At 45.7% G+C, this 12,479-nt stretch overlaps 1 protein-coding gene and 1 non-coding gene across 2 annotated transcripts in view; both read left to right on the top strand.

The window, feature by feature from the left end:
• The window catches only part of DISC1 (DISC1 scaffold protein), a 365,311-nt gene that overhangs the window by 308,101 nt on the left and 44,731 nt on the right, over window positions 1–12,479 (top strand). The gene's annotated exons all lie outside the window — the stretch shown is intronic.
• On the top strand, window positions 1,958–2,084 carry LOC112062507 (small nucleolar RNA SNORA25). The gene has a single exon (XR_002890765.1). It is a non-coding gene; the product is annotated as a small nucleolar RNA SNORA25 (small nucleolar RNA).

The following is a 12,479-nucleotide window of genomic DNA, read 5'->3' on the forward strand; positions in this document are numbered from 1 at the left end:
TGTTTGTAGGAATGACATGCAATGATGATATATATCAATAGCTGACCCTTATTAAGAGATATTGTATGCAGGTAATCCACGAAACACTTTAAATGGATTATTTCACTGAAGCCTCCCAACCACCCAGTGAGCCTTAGGCTCTGTTATTATCTGAATATATAAGGGGGCTGAGCCTGGCAGAGATCAAGCACCTTCCCTCGGGTGCCCCAGGGACTACTCTGTGGGTGTATAATCTGTCTGTCTCAAACTCCCTCAGCGCCTCGTTCTCCAAGACTAACGTTACCACAGCGTTCTGGAGTTGGGTGTGGGACAGAGGTATGAAACTTGAAAATTGTGTCTTAAGAATGAACTTTTTGATTTAAATTCCCTTAGTAAGACGTTATTTTAAAAAATCCAAATTATTGTGGAATTTTTCAAACACGTGCAAAACTAGAGAACTTATAACGAACCCCCATGTGCACATCTCACCAATTCAACAATTTTCAGTACATGGCTGAACTGATTTCAGCTGTACTCCCCTCCACTTCCCCACTGTACTAGTTTCCTATCACTGCTGAAACAGATAGCCGTGAACAACTTGGAACAACACAAGTCTACTGTCTTCCAGTTCTGGAGTCCAGAAGTCTGATGTGGGTCTCACTGGGCTACAGTCAAGGTGTTGGCAGGGCTGCTTCCTTCTGGAGGCTCCAGGGCAGGATCTGCTTCATTACCTTCTTCAGCTGCTAGTGGCCAGCTGTAATCCTTGGCTCGTGGCCTCTTTCTCCATCTTCAGAGCACATCACTCCAATCTCTGCTTCTGCATCACCTTCTCCTCTGATTCTGACCCTTCTCCCTCCCTCTCACAAAGACCATTGGATGATGTCATTGGGCTGACCAGAAAATCCAGGGTAATCTCCCCATCCCCAAATCCTTAACTTAATTATATCTGTAAAGTCCCCTTTGCCATATAAGGTAACATTCACGCGTCCTGAAGATTAGGACATGGACATCTTTGGGGAGCCGTTATTCAGCCTACCACATCCACCCTGCCCCCCACAAGAATATTTTGAAGTGAATCTCATTTTATTTAACCCATGAATATGTCAACACATATCTTCAAAAAGATAAAGACTTAAAAAAAAATAACCGTAATACCATTATCACACCTAAAAACATTAACAAGACTTTCTTAATATCATCAGATATCCAATTTTCCCAAATTGGCTCATAATTTTATGTTGACAGGTGGCTTATTCACATCAAGAAATGTGTCAGGGGGGGCTTCCCTGGTGGCGCAGTGGTTGCGCATCCGCCTGCCGATGCAGGGGAGCCGGGTTCGCGCCCCGGTCTGGGGGGATCCCGCATGCCGCGGAACGGCTGGGCCCGTGGGCCGTGGCCGCTGGGCCTGCGCTCCGGAGCCTGTGCTCCGCAACGGGAGAGGCCGCAGCAGGGGGAGGCCCGCATACCACAAAAAAAAAAAAAAAAAAGAAAAAAAAGAAATGTGTCAGGGCTCTTTAACCTACAGGTTCCTACTCGTTTTACTTCACTTTCTTGTTGTTGAATTAACCAGTATTTTTGTCCTACGGAGTTTGGCTACTTGTGCCCTTGTGGTCATCGACATGTTGTTTCTTTTTCCCATGTATTTCCTATAAACTGGTAGTTAGATCTATAGATGTGATTACACTGAGCTCTGATTTTATTGTCACAGTGCTTCATTGATAGCGTTGTTACTTTCTACATAAGGAAGCCAATATTATCTGTTCTTTCTGTCCTGTGGTGTTGAGATTGGTTGTTGAGTTCCAGACTGGGAGCCCTGCCCTCTTTGTATCAGATTTTCCATCAGCTTTTTATACCTAAATTGGTGATTATTGACTAGACTTATTATTTCATTAGTGGATTGTGAAATAGTAATATTCTAATTCCATCACAGTCATCATTTTTTTACATAAAATTCTTCTATAAGAAAAGAAATTTCTTCAGGTTATTTCAAAGAGGGTCCGTGGGTTTGTGAAACCGGGAGCTCTTAATGCTATGACCAAAGATTAAAATTCTCCATAGAATGTCATAGGCACTCAGTAGTGCTGCTTTCCTGAAGAGATGAAAGATACAGACACTCAGTTTCACGCATAATAATCCATGATTGGTTGATGTGAGAAAGTAAGTAAATGTCTCAAAGTTTAAAAACAAAATTTCCTTCAACATCTGTTTAATTGTCCTGAGTTATGACTTACAAAAGAAAGAAATGTTTGATTCTTTCTCTTTATGCACCTGTTTCAGAATAATAATTGGTTTTCTAGAATCCTCTGAAGGTGAACAAGAAGAGTGTGTGTGTGTGCATGTAGCATTATGAAGTCATGGATTTTTAACATATTTGTTATGTTTCAATTCTTTGCAGAAAGTGTTCTTTTTCAAATTTTCCCATCTTTGGCGGAGATCCCGTTCAAATTGGCCCCTGAATCTTTTAACATCAACCTAAATGCTTCCTTGTTTTCTGATGGAACAAGATATTTCAGGCTCATCTTGCACATTTCATGGCCCAGATCTAGAATCAGCATTTTCTGCAAGGAGCTCTTATTATTTTAGTAGGAAATGATACTTAAGAGACCACAGACTGGACCCTGGGGGTGCCCACAGCTACTGGATTATCATTATTTTTGAACTTTTCAGTAGACAGAGCTAGGCTTTTTTTTCAGACAAAGTATATCACAGATTCACACTGTTATTTCCAGTTCAAATTTAGGGTTACATAGTTTTACTTCTTTGATTTTATACTGGTATTTCTTTTCTCTTATGCTGAAAAATTTTATTCCTTATATCATTAAAAGAATTCTATACCTATCTATATATTTATCTATCTCTATTATGAAGTATATTTGATTAAATGTATGTAGTATATCTGACTATATATACGTGTGTATATATATTATATTATATTTGGTATATCCATTTTATGTATGGTTTCAGAATAATAATACTGACATTTTTATTAATATGATAACTGAAAACAACCTAAGATTTCTTTGCAGTTCTTTTTGTCCTTAGGATATATCCCACCAGGGATGCACAGTTAAATTACAGAGGTTTAAAGTCACTTTAATTAATTCCCCTTGGTGTAGTTCAACCATCAACTCAATGCATGGTTAGCTCAATGCACAGTAGGCTAGCCTCTATTATTTTGCCTTTTATTTTAGTGGTTGCTTCTTTTAGCAACACAAACAAATATATAACACAAACTTTATGGTTCAAAGTTAAATGTACAAAACAAGGTGCAATCAGAAAAGTAGAGCTGTCTTTCCCTCTCTTCAGCCTTTTCCTGACTTTCTCCTACAGGAAACCATTTTAATTCAAACTTCCACTGCTTTTTAATGACATAGCCATATATATTTATATCCTCCCTTAGACGAAAGGTGCAGTACTACACATGCTGTTCTACACCTGCCAAGATGACTTGTGAATGTAAAACTTCCTGAGAATAGGAAATAGAACCCACATATTGTAGTGTAAGCCCAGCAGTCCATTTAATCAGAAAGGGGTCAAGTCCTAAAGAGCTGGGAGCCAGAATCCTCTTTAGATTTCAACTTTGCTGAGCTCTGTTTGTGACCCATTCTGTGCTGACATTTTTATTTTCTTCCTCATACTTAGCTTATACCACCCCCAAGATCTCCCAAGACTCACAACAGTTATAATTAATTGCATATACTGATTCTGGAAATACCTTTTTTTTTTCAACCAGGTGGTTTGTCAAAAATATTTTTTTCTGTGTTACTACATGACAATTATAACCACAGTTTTAATAGTAATTAACATTCAATAAGTACACATATTACAATTTGCTTAACCATATTTCACTGAAGGGCATTTTGTTGTTTTCCACCTTTTTTTGTTATATGGCAAATTTAAAAATTAATTTCTCTTTGTTCAAGAGCCTTCAATTATTGAACTGATGGGACTGACACCATTTACCTAACAGGCACCTGTGTTCTTTCCTCGGGTCCTTGTTTCCAGGGGTGGAAGTGTGTGGAAAGATGTAGCTCTTCCCAAAGAAAGTCTTTTTTCTTAACACTTTCAAAAGAAGGAAAATACAAAACATACACAGGATGAAAACAGACAGGAGGAGGACCTTTAAACAGAACAAAAACCTTTGTGAAAAATTCTCACTTCTGTTTTTTTTCCAAAGAAAAATTTTTATACGAGGTACATGCAATGTGTGTCATGTTAGATTTTATATATGAATAATGAGAAAGACTGTGCTTTGGGTCAGATGAGTCTCTTAGAGCCTGCTAGGGGAACAGGGTCTTGGACTACCCCAAGGCAGGTTCTCCAGGTCCGAGAACTCACATCGATCCTTAACCAGGAGGCTATCAGTTGTTCATCATTCATCGTTCCCCACTACTTGTTCAATACCTTACCTGAAGCCTCAGAGAACTAAGGAGCTTATGCATTTCTTGTGATAAGATGAGGAAAAGACAACATAGGTTTATATTAAAAAGTTTCAGATGTTTTCTGGAGTAGGGGAGGTGAGAGAAGGAGATTATCAAGTGATCCCATGGTTGCCAATGTAGGGCAGAGAGTTTGAGCTGCCCCCTTCCAGAATCTCAGTGGGGAGAGCCCCTGTGAGTGGGCTCTGGGAAGGGGGCAGCCTGACTCATTCATGGGGCCAGGAAGAACCAGTGTGAACAGGCAGAAGGGTTGTTGTGCCTTGATGGGCAGTGCAGCTTGTCACGCAGCACAGAGCCAGCATAGGGGGGCCTTAGAAGGGAGACAAATACGTTTAGGCTGGATCAAACAAGTAACGACTGGTCTGTAAAGAAGAGGGGAAGGGCTCAATGAAAAGCAGTGTTTTAGAAAAACTCGTTGTCAATGCTATTCAGAATAGATTGAAAAAGAGAAGGAACTTGGAATTAGAGAGGCCAGTAAGGAGGCGATTGAGCTAATAAAGTCCTGAGTTCATAGAGACAGGACCAATGTATGGAGAATGATGAAACTACAGGAGAAGAGAGAGTAGAAGGAAGGACAAATTTAAAGAAAATAATCTATGAGTGTGGGAAGTAACAGACAGTGGTGCTTCCAGGATTTGAGGCAGCAGTTGACTGGGAGAATGGGTAATGGAAGCAATTCATTAGATCAGGAGCATTAAATGGCTGGGAACCAGATTCCTCCTTTTAAACCTTTCTTATTCTTCCTTCTCATCTTTTTAATACAACTCTCTATCAAGTGCTTTCATATCTGACAACTGTTCCCTGGGGCTCTAGTAGTAAACAATACAAACACGGTCTTTGCTGTCACAGAACTTGCATTTAAGTAGGGAAGGAGGTGGAAGAAAGAATAAGAGAATCTCTGCAGTGATAAGTGCTGTGAAGAAAGTGAAACAGGCCCATGTGCTGGATGGTGACTGAGGTTTGTAGGGCCTGGGTTGGAAAACTGCAGGTTGCAAACTCTGGAAAGTGACTCACAGGAACCAGCCATGTGAAGGCTTGGGGGCCTTTCAGGACATTCTGGAAAATGAAAAAAAGTATCTTAAGACAAGAACCCACTTGGAGAGCATGAAACAAAAAGAAGGCTGAGGGTACCGGATGGTTTCCAATAAGGGCAAGGAGATGAGGGCAGAGAGTGTTTCAGTCAAGGTCTAATCAGGAGACAGAACCCAAGCAAGTAACTTGAACACAGATAGCATAATACAAAGAATTATTCATTACAACAAAGGATTGGAGTAATGGAGGATCCACCAGGAAGAAGTAAAGAGAACTTAGCCACCACCCACAGGGCTAAGATCTGCAACCCTCTGCCCCCAGGCTAAGATGCAGACCTCCTTGAAGAGGGTATGACGATGCTGTCTGGAGCGCTGAGTCCCGCACCAGTGCACCTGCCGGCAGGCGTCTACCTGGAACTTTCTGGGACCCACCTTCCAGGGTTCCAAAGAAGACTCTTCATGGAGAGTTGTCTCACCAGAGGCAGCCTGCTAACGAAGGGCTTGAAGGAGTTTGCAGGGAAACTGTTGGCTCCTGGGAGCCGCTGACATGCAGGTGCTGGAGCAGCTGTGCGTGCTGCAGAGGCTTGTGCAGGAGGAGCCGTCCACACAGCAGGAGCCAGACACTGGGGAAGCTGTGTGTGAGGCATCCTGGTTCAGCAGAAGCCACGGAAGCCGAGCACTGGGGAAACCAGCCCCACTTGCAAGAGCTGGGAATTGGGAAACCACAGGTGCTCCGCGAGCTGGGCACTGCAGCAGCTGTGTGTGCTCTGGGGGGCAGGGTCTAGGGAAGCCATCCCCTTAGGAGCCTGCTGAGAGCACACTGGAACAAGGAAGGAAACCGCCTCGTCTTAGAAAGTCCCCCGCTCCCTCTACCGACAAAGGAGAATTTTTTAAAGGGCCCAGCTAAATGTTTGCAAAGCAGGCAGTGAGGCATAGATTTGGAGCTGAGAGGCAGTGAACTCATAACTGGCACATAGAGCCCTGATCCCGGAGGGGCTTGTAATGCAGGTGATGGTGGTGATGACAGTAGGAGTATTGGTAGTTGTACGCGTCACGTCCAGGCATTGTTCTTAGCGCTTTATGTATTTTAACTCATTTTATCTTCACAATCCAGTGAGGCAGATGCTGTCATTATCCCCGCTTCACAGACGAGGTGACTGAGGCATAGAGAGGTTAAGTCACTTGCCCACAGTCACAAGCTCGTGAGGGTCGGAGCCAGGATTCAAACCTGAACAGCCTGACCACGAGGCTGCCTGACAGACTCAAGTCAAGTCATTACTGATCTTCGAACAAACAGATAAATCTGTCAGGAAAGATAAGTACTTGAAAGAACTTTGCAGTCAACCCTTTTGTGATTAAACCAGCCACCTCTATTTTATATATTTTATAAATGCTGTCATTTTAATTACTTTTCAAGTAAGTTACACAGGTACCAGGGCACATAGATCAGGATATGTGGGGAAGGCAAAGAAATTGGGTGATGTGATTAAAATATTAGAAAATAGCATTTTGAGTGTGGTTTGATGGATTGGGGGCTCCTTTAGCATAACAAAACCAGAGAAAAGGGGGAAAGTGCAAAATTATTGTTATGGGTGTGAAGAAATGTCACTCAGAAGATCTTGACAATGTTTGTCTCATCACTGTTGGGTGGGGAGGGGACAGAGCCATGGTCCCTGTGGATGGGCTTGTGGGATGGGAATGTGTAGCATTTACGGTGCACCCGACACCGGGCTGGGTGGGCAGGGAAGGTAGACCTGCCCTTGGGGAGCTCGCTGCTTGTGGCTGAGACACGGCTGCTTCTTGAGGTCTAAGGCAAGGTGGTAGTGCCCGCTGGTTCTGCACGTGGAGGTGGTCAAGGGAAGGTGGCAAGAAAAGGTAGCACGTGAGCTGGATGAAGAGCTGGAAGACGCTGTCGGTTCAAGGCCAGTGTCTGGCCAGGACCCGGACCGATAGGGGTTTGGGAAGAAAGACGATGCCCAGCCAAGAAGATGGTTCTGGGTCAGATGATCTAATCCAGGCCTCCTCTATCCTTTCTGCTTTAGTGACCTCGGGAAATTATTTAATCTAGGTTTCAGTTTTCTTGTTTATAAAAAGAAATATAATAGTAATGTTCCTCACAGAGCTGTTGCATGGATTAAATGAGATACGTGAAGCCTGTTTTCACCGGTGATGCCACATGCTCAGTAAATGTTTGTTGCCATTATTATTTGCAATAATATTATTTATAACATAATAATTATAATTATTATTGCTATTATTATTGCAAAAGGCTGACTATTAGAGTCCGGGAAAGAATAATAAGGATTAGATTAAAAAGCGTTTCTTTTTTTTTTTTTTTGTGGTATGCGGGCCTCCCTCTGTTGTAGCCTCTCCCGTTGCGGGGCACAGGCTCCGGACGCGCAGGCTCAGCGGCCATGGCTCACGGGCCCAGCCGCTCCGCGGCATGTGGGATCCTCCCAGACCGGGGCGCGAACCCGGTTCCCCTGCATCGGCAGGCGGACGCGCAACCACTGCGCCACCAGGGAAGCCCTAAAAAAGTGTTTCATAACACATATGTGCATGTGTGTGTATGTATATAGAATTTTTAAATCGTTTTCAGTTGAAAGCTTTGTTTTTGTGACAGGTAGCCTAGGGAAATGCTCAGTTTTGCACATAATAATGAATGCCCATTTTGTCTGTTACCATTTACAACAACTACGATTATTCTTGTCATCTCAAGGGAAATGTTCCTAGATTTGCACCAAAAATGAGCAAGATCCGCCACAGAAAAATTACCTAAGAGTAAGAGTGGCTTTATGGGTCTTATGCAGTGTATTTGAGGGCAGTCAAATGAGTCTCTGTTGGCTTCCCTGGTGGCGCAGTGGTTGCGCGTCCGCCTGCCGATGCAGGGGAACCGGGTTCGCGCCCCGGTCTGGGAGGATCCCACATGCCGCGGAGCGGCTGGGCCCGTGAGCCATGGCCGCTGAGCCTGCGCGTCCGGAGCCTGTGCTCCGCAACGGGAGAGGCCACAACAGAGGGAGGCCCGCATACCACAAAAAAAAAATATATATATCTATATATATATGAGTCTCTGTGTGTTTTGTTTGGTTTCAGTGTAGAACAGGAAGTCGCGTTTCCCACGTGGAGAAGGGAGACTAAATATTTCTCATAAAATGAGTGAAAATCTGGTGCCGTCAGGTCATGGGCTTTGTCATCGGGGTGGCATTGAGTCTCAGCTCCTCCAACTAGCTAGCTGGGTAACTCTGAGCTAACAGCAGAATCTCGAGTCCCTCCCTCATCTCACGGTGAAATCGTACAACAGAATGAAATAATGCGTGAAAAGTGCCTAGAGCCCCGCCAGGCACAGAGAGGGTGATACACACCGGTCTCCTCCTCACCCGGCATCCCTGTCCCCAGCCTTCCCCGCTGGGGATCTCCAGTTCTAACGGCCCACTTTGGATGAAGCTGCCATGTTTATATGGGCCTTGAGCCAGATAGTAATTGGAAATTCAATGGATAGGTAAGTGGTATAGGGGAACGGGTTTTCAGGGTGCCATATAAAGTCAGAGAAATCTCACACTCTCCCCTCTACCTGCACCTCTCACTATCCGTTCTATTCTTTTATGACAAGTGTACTTCGTGCTGCAGTCGTGTTCTCACCAGGGGCTGAAGGAGTTGACAGCATTATTTCTTTAGAATGAGCCATAACATCCCTTTGTTCAGAGAGATTGTAAATCCAGCATCCTCCAGATTAGATAATATATGTTCGATATCAGTAGGAAAGAAACAGAGAGGTAAATATTTGCTACAAAATGTCTTTCTGTTGTCTTGAAAATTCGTTAATTTCCTGCACCTAACAAGGCAGTTCCCTGCCACACCCTCCTCCCCTTTAGAGGCAAAGAGAAAACAATCCCCTACAGCAAGGAACCTGTCACTTGGGAATCCAGGGGAGATAATGTGACCACAGTGCAGTGGCGGTGAATACTGATAAGGATGTGACAGGCCATGCTTACAGTTTGGGGTCACATTCCAATGACTGGCTGAGAGATGAAAAGAAAACAAAAAATTAATCCCCCTCTTGGAATCTCATGCAGATTCACTTAGTGGTTGCTTTGCAGCTCAGCAGTCTGTCTCTTTCTTTCCACATTAATAATCGTAATCACATATCCATTATGGGTTTTCAGCAACAGTGTAATTGCTTTCCCTTGCTTATTTCCTGGGACGGTAGGTCTGATGGTGAGAAAGGTCAGTTGTGTAATCGTTCTTTCCATGTAAACTCGGAGAAGTCAGTTGTGCCCTGAGGATATTGATGTCAGCTGCTTTGCTCTCTGGTGGAGGGAAGGAAGGAAATATTTTCATTGTGCTATTTTTAGACTTCAATTTGGATTTCAGCCTTTATGATACTTTGTGTACTGGGGATAGAGCTGCTGATGCACAATTTGGCTGTCAGATCCTGGGCTTTTTCTACTTTCCCCGGCAGACTTCCCGTCTCAGGACGGGATCTCAGCACTGCTCAGCCCTCAGTGCCCTGCTTGGTGGCCAAAAGCCCAGCCAGGCCGAGAGGGCTAAGACTCGCTCTGTATGGCCAGTGTTTGCCAGTGGAACTTGCTGCCCGCCCGGGCTTCAGTTTGCCCGGGAAGGTTTAATCTGATCTTTCATAGGCATAGATGGATCTTCAGCACCACGCACGCTCTCTATAAACAAAATGAGGTCACTTGACCATCCTCGCTTTTCTTGTCAGCTTCCCAGAGGTGGTTGGTGAAAGCCAGAATGAGGGACAACTCTCTCTTTGCTGGATTTCCTTCTGAACTAACAAGAAGGGCCCAGACACCTGGGACTCCAGGTTATCTTTTTCTCAGCAGTGATGGAAGGCAGTCTTCTAGGTCTTCCATATTAATGATGAGCTGGTCCTAAACTCCAGAGGCGTTTAGGAAGTGCCAGTAATACCTGTCTGTGCTTGTCTCGTGTCGGGGGTTTCTTGTCACATGTGCTAAAATCGAGATCAGTCCGTGTCACGCTGAATCCTGTGGGTGCTGGCGGCGTGGCCATCCGGAGGCTTTAGGTTTCAGCAGGTAGGGCCCCCCAGTCAGGTGCCTGCTACTCAAGGTGTGGACTGTGAACCGTCCACAGAGTCATCCAGATTTGGTTGGAGGGCAGAGTCTCAGGCCCATCCTGGCGTGCGAACAGCAACTTCATTTTAACAAGATCTCCAAGTGACTCATATGCACATTAATCCCTTTTTTTTTTCTTTTTTAAAATCACAAGGCTTTTTTAGAATCTCATGAAATCCGTGGACCCTATTTCCATGCAAATGCACCCACACACAAGATTTTGCAGGGGATTTCAGTGAGTGCAGACCGCTCTCTGGGGATCTGGGGGTGTGCCTGGTGGAACCCTGAGGCCGTGGGCCCCCCGCCTTGCTGACCCGTGTTGCTGCTTGGTCGTCCTATGGACTAGCCTTCACTCTGACGCCTGATCTCGTACATTTAAGGAGCAGCTCGACACTTGTCACCTCTCCAGCCCCTTCACCCCTGCAGCTCTCGTTTACCAGCCCTTGCTGTCATACTCCTTGTGGGACCACTCTGCCCTCTGGCTTTCTCCTTCCTCAGTTTAGGGCCAGGGTGCCAGGGGCTTTAGAATAAGCTGCGGTGGGAGCGGCTGAGAGGTATCAGTACCCAGGCCCCTGCGCATGCGCGTGGGCGCCCGAGAGGAGAGGAAGGCTTCTTAGGTCTTCCTACTCTTTCTGCTGGCGGCGTCCGTTTTGCAGGCGCCGCTGGGAGCTCTGGGCTTTTGATTTCTTCCAGCCTTGATGGTGGCCTCAGGAAAGCACAAGGCAGATTGCAGCTCACCCTGGGAGAAGTCTGTTCACTCACTGACCTATCAAGGGCACGCTCTGACCTTGAAGGCGTCCTCACTTTGGGAGGGAGCAAATGTATGTGGACGATTACAATCTAGGATATATGTCAAAACAGAGGTATGGGCAAAATGCTGCGGGGCCACGCCTGGAGGATGAGCACGGTGTATACCGGCCGCGCCCAGTATTGTCGTCTTGGCGCCTCCGTGCATCACGTCCCCGGTGCCCGGTGCCGTCGGACCGCGCAGGTGTCCCCCTTTGCCCTTTCTTTCTCACCCGCGTGGCCTATCACTTGTGAAGAAGTGTCGTTTGAGCTCCTTTTGCTGGAGGTAGACACTGATCACGCCTTTTGTTTGGGGGACTGCGGCTCAGCCTGTGGCCACCCTGATGAGGCTGCAGCTGGCTGGCTGGGCTCCCTTTTCAAAGTTAGATACAAAGCCTCCGTCCCTGGCAAGTGTGCTGTTGTTCGCTGTCTCAGGAGCCGTGATCATTGTCTGTTGGGAGCTCATGTTACACCTCCTGTGGTTTGTGGACAGAGAACACCGACACCAGGGAAAGCCCACCTAAGGCATTCACAATGACAGGATGAGCTGACAGCTTCTGCGGCTCCAGCCCTGCTGTACCCCCGCGGTTCTCACGCTGAGCCGACAGCATCACCAGGCTGGTACTCGCGGCATCATGGCATCACTCATTCCCAAGGAGCTTTTACTGTTCTTGATAGAACACGGTTTGGGGACATTTCTCTGTTTTCTTTTCTGTTTGGCCAGAGGCACGTGTCTGCAGGGCTGCGTGGATGTTCCACCTCCTTGACTGTCTGGCTGCACGTCTGTCCCATAAAACGTTCAGGTGGGAGCTCTTTGGCAGGTCCCTCTTCCGTCCCACCCCTGAGCTGTCTTTGGAAAGGCGTCTCTTCTGAGAGGCGGGAAGAATAATAGCTTTCACCTACAGGGTGGGGTCTGGCGCCTTTTCTTTTCAAGTTGAGCTACTGGAAGTGCCCAGGAGATAAGCTGGGATGCGATTTACCAGGCACTCTCTTCCCGTCTTGCTCCTGTTTCCCTTTAAAATTCCTTGTCTGCCCTCGGTGTGGGCATGTGTTTACATTTATCCTGTGGCTCTCAGGACTCAGTGTAGCCCTCCTACTTCTGAAGAGCTCTGATTTAGAAGCCCTTTCCACAACTGCCACTGATCAAACATGTC

This window comes from Physeter macrocephalus, chromosome 20, assembly GCF_002837175.3.
Source record: "Physeter macrocephalus isolate SW-GA chromosome 20, ASM283717v5, whole genome shotgun sequence".
Lineage (NCBI taxonomy): Eukaryota > Metazoa > Chordata > Mammalia > Artiodactyla > Physeteridae > Physeter > Physeter macrocephalus.